The sequence below is a fragment of the Saccostrea cucullata genome, unplaced genomic scaffold (assembly GCF_032062105.1).
Source record: "Saccostrea cucullata isolate Sc308-1 unplaced genomic scaffold, CSIRO_AGI_Scuc_v1 ctg187, whole genome shotgun sequence".
Classification (NCBI taxonomy): Eukaryota; Metazoa; Mollusca; class Bivalvia; order Ostreida; family Ostreidae; genus Saccostrea; species Saccostrea cuccullata.
Window position 1 is genome coordinate 3,528 of NW_026926399.1, and position 5,272 is coordinate 8,799.

Here is a 5,272-nt window from a genome sequence, read left to right on the forward strand (position 1 = left end):
CCGAGGCGGTGCGCTTCCGTGTAAGAAACAATGGAGATGCACATGTTTGAGACAATGATGATTAACAAAATTTGTAAAATGTTTACCTTTAGAAGTGTCTTAAAAACTGTTCGTTGATTTCAAAAAACCATAAAGGGGACGGATTTCTTTCAATGACAACGTGTTTTTCTTCTTTTGTGACAATTTTTTTTTTTTTGCAGAAAAATAGATATAGTTTTATTTCACTTGAAAAACCATTGTCGAATACTAGTATTAAAAAAATACGAGAATGTCATGGGCACATTTTTAAACTTCTAAAGAAGATGGGGGGATAAGGCGGGTAAAGTGCCTATAGTGCGACAGATAAGTGAAAATTTTAATCTCAATTAAATCCAAATTTTATTTGATATTTCATCGAAAATTATAGTATACTTTATGTAAAATCTCTACAATTTACAAAAATCTCACAAAGACTGAATATATTTGCCTATGAAAAAGCTTACACACACTAAAAAGAACAAAAACGATCATTTTCTCCTGCTGTAACAAAATTTTTTCAATATGAGTGGGTCTTCCCTCCATTTTTTTTGAAAGTTCGTCCTAAAAGTTTGCAATAAAATACACATTTTTTGGTTTACAAAAACATGGAGCGAGGACCCACTATACCCTAAAAGTAAACTTTTATGACACAAAATTCGCATCTTTCCGAGAAATACTTCAAGTCCATTAAGTCGCAGGACATATCACAAATACCGGTATGATTTAAATGCCCCAAACCACCATGAGTGATGTAGCATAGTGGTTAAAACGTTAGTCTCAAAGCAGTATGTTATATATACGTATGTATGTGAGATTTTAAGAAATCATATGCAGTATGTGAATTGAGTATTTAAATTAACTACTAATTATTGAAATTTTTGAAATTATGAGAAAAAAATTTTCTGAGAGAAAAAAAATCTCGTAAAAAAATTTTCTTACATAAAATTATTAGATGGCATTCGTAGGGTTCGAACCCTTGCAATAAAAATCCGACGTATACGACTATGATTTCTTAATATCTGACGCTATAGGCATTCTGCCCGCCTTGTTCTCCCATCTTCTTTTTAAATTGAATATTTCATCATAAAAATTGAATTGTAGTTGATAATTCGGATCAAACTTCAAAAGGTGATCAGTGACATAATCCTTATAACTGTCAAAATATATTCTGTCAACATGTATTTTGAAGTTTTTTAAAAAGACACAACAGATATTCAGACAAAGAAGACGGGAAACAGAATGGGGATAGTTTTTTAGTAGTGAGCTTTTCTGATCAAAATTTGTCCGTTGTTTGTCGTCGTCGTTGGCATCGTTGTCGTTGTTGTAAACTTTTCACATTTTCATCTTCTTCTTAAGAACGTTAACCACAGGACCAATTTCAACCAAACTTGCTACAAAGTATCCTTGGGTAAAGGGGATTCAAGTTTGTTCAAATGAAGGGCCACGCCCTCTTCCAAGGGGAAATAATTATGAATTAGTGTAAAATTATGGCATTTTTAAAAAATCTTCTTCCCAAGAACCATTGCGACGGAAAGATGAAACTCATGTTGAATCATCCTTAGATAGTGTACATTCAAGTTTGTTCAATTTATTACCCCCAGGGGTATGGTGGGGCCACAATGGCCGATCCAAGTTTTACATAGGAATATATAGGAAAAATCTTTAAAAATCTTCATCTCAAGATCCATAGGGACAGGAAAGATGAAACTCATGTTGAATCATCCTCAGGTAGTGTACATTCAAGTTTGTTCAAATCATTACCCCGGGGATAGGATAGGGCCACAATGGCCGATCAAATTTTTACATAGGAATATAAAGGGAAATCTTTAAAAATTTTATTCTCAAGAACCATTCGGACAGGAAAGATGAAACTCATGTTGAATCATCCTCAGATACATTCAAGTTTGTTTAAATCATAGCCCCAGCGGGTAGGGTGGAGCCACAATGGTCGATCAAAGTTTTACATAGGAATATAAAGGGAAATCTTTAAAAATTTTATTCTCAAGTACTGCAAAGCCATTATTAGTGATATTTTTATGGAAGCATCCTCAGATACTGTAGATTTTAGTTTGTTTAAATCATAACCCCCAGGGATACGGTGGGGCCACAATGGGGGATCCAAGTTTTACATTAAAATATATTTTAAAAAATCTTTTTCTACAGAAAAGCAAAGCCATGATTAGTGATATTTATATGAAAGCATCCTCAGGTAGTGTAGAATTAAATTTGTTTAAATTATAACCTCCAAGGGTAGGAAAGGGTCTCAATGGTGGATCAAAGTTTTACAAAGGAAAATAAAGGGAAAATCTCAATAACAGAAAAGCTATGTTAAGTGATATTGACAAGTAAGCATCCTCATGTATTGAAGATTTAAATTTGTCCGAATTAGAATTCAAGCTACCTCCCCCCACCCCCTCTGTAAACTTTTCAATTCTGATCTGATTTGTGTGTTTCCCTAGATCAGGTGAGCGATGTGGCCCCTGGGCCTCTTGTTTAAGTCTGTGTTAGCTCTGCTCCCGATTTGTAGTTTCCAGGAACTTTCGAGCTTGATAACTCTCCGTTATCTCGTATATCATGCAAAAGTACTAGTGGTTATGATCGAGCAGGTCAAACTGAGTTGATCAGACAGAGTGATTGATTGTATTTTGATTAACGTCCCTCTCAAGAATTTTTCACTCAAATGGAGACGCCACCACTTGCCGGTGGACAGCTGCAAATTTTGACCTATGTTTGGCACTGAGGGCCTTTCAGCAGTGAGGGATCTTTTTCTTGGCAGCACCTACTAAGATATGGGACCTCGGTTTATACGGTCTCATCCGAAGGACCGGTTTCCATGTCCTACAGTGAGATTCGAACCAAAAAAGATGTGGTCCTTTATTTGAACCTTGAATCCCATTCATCCATGTCAAATTTAATTGAAATGGTCCTAATGTTTCTTGAAAAGAAGAAAATTGAAAAATTTATGAAGACAACAACAGCTATGACAGACAATGCCTGCATACAAATTATAATCAGAAAAGATCACTGAAACCTTTGATTCAGCTTAGGTATTGAGCTTAAAATTTTATGCTCCACAAATCTTCAATTATGGATCACAAAAAACACTGAGGAAGAATAACATTTAGTCACACATGTAAATACTTCAAGTGAAATAAAATTCCTGTCATATTTACATGCATTTATTGAAGTAAAACTTAACAAAAATGCAATAAAACACAAATATTGACAAGATTGTTTATAAACTGTTGGAAACTACAGTAGATATATAGAAAGTTTTTAGTCAATGTCAGGGACACAAAGATAATACTTTTAATCATTGACTCTTGAACCAGTGAGAGAGAGGGGAGAGAGTACAAATAATGCATTTTTTTCATATTTTAGTTTTGTTTATACATTTGATGCATTCAAAGAATCAAATGAAACCAATATCAAGTATACATCTGTTGTGTAAATGATATACAGATAAAGTACTATCCGGTTTCATTAACAAAACTTGCAATTTTGTTCCTGGACCAATAACATCTAAACTAATTAGCTTGAAATAGAATTCAAAGCTCATAGGTTTTACTTCATTCAAAAATGTTTCATAATCAAGCAAATAAAAATACATGTATTTACATATTCACAACCTATTATTCTAGCATTGAGATTATTTTACAAAAGTCAAGAGTTGCTGGAGTTTGTTTGATTGCACAAATTATAAATCTAAGACAAGCAGTGCAAATGTGGTAATTCATACTGTCAAGAAGATTCCTATCACATCAATGGCACAGACACAAATAGATGTGACCAAATAACATAAGAAATTAGAAAATGCCCATTCAGTGAAAATGAACTATATAACTACATCAACGAAAAGGTTGAATGATAAAGATATAGATTTTAAAGGAAAGTCTCACTTGTAGTTTAGCATACAGAAACATTAAACAAGAGGCCCATGGGCCACATCGCTCACCTGAGAAGCTTTGACCATTCTGTTCTTTACCAGATTTCCCCCTTGATATACATAATGCATCCCCACCCTACCCCACTGATCATAATTTAGACATTTTGAAATCTACACTACTCCATGATCTTTCCATGGGCACATATGTTTCAGCTTTACTGGCCCAGTGGTTCTTGAGAAGAAGATTTTCAAAGATCTTTCCTATATATTTCTATGTAAAACTTGGATTCCCCATTGTGGCCCCGCCCTTCCCCCGGGGGTCATGATGTGAACAATTTAGAATCTACACTATACCAGGATGCTTCCACATAAGTTTCAGCTTTTCTGCCACAGTGGTTCTTGAGAAGAAGATTTTCAAAGATTTTTCCTATATATTTCTATATAAAACTTTGATTCCCCATTGTGGCCCCGCCCTTCCCCCGGGGGTCATGATTTGAACAATTTAGAATCTACACTACCCCAGGATGCTTCCACATAAGTTTCAGCTTTTCTGGCCCAGTGGTTCTTGAGAAGAAGATTTTCAAAGATTTTTCCTATATATTTCTATGTAAAACTTTGATTCCCCATTGTGGCCCCGCCCTTCCCCCGGGGGTCATGATTTGAACAATTTAGAATCTACACTACCCCAGGATGCTTCCACATAAGTTTCAGCTTTTCTGGCCCAGTGGTTCTTGAGAAGAAGATTTTCAAAGATCTTTCCTATATATTTCTATATAAAACTTTGATTCCCCATTGTGGCCCCGCCCTTCCCCCGGGGGTCATGATTTGAACAATTTAAAATCTACACTACACCAGGATGCTTCCACATAAGTTTCAGCTTTTCTGGCCCAGTGGTTCTTGAGAAGAAGATTTTCAAAGATTTTTCCTATATATTTCTATATAAAACTTTGATTCCCCATTGTGGCCCCGCCCTTCCCCCGGGGGTCATGATTTGAACAATTTAGAATCTACACTACCCCAGGATGCTTCCACATAAGTTTCAGCTTTACTGGCCCAGTGGTTCTTGAGAAGAAGATTGACAGACAGACGGACGGACAGACAGACGGACGGACGGACGACGGACAAAATGTGATCAGAAAAGCTCACTTGAGCCTTCGGCTCAGGTGAGCTAAAAATATAACTAGAATTTTACGTCATAGAATATAAACTCATAGAGAACATTTCAGAGATTCTACATTCAGGTGATTTCTTTGTTACCATACATCACATTCTCTAGTCCTTGTATATGTTTTAAACTATGGGTATCTTGGATGATGTAAGTGTAAGTAAAATTACTAGAAATGTACAGAAAATGTTTCTTTGATTTGA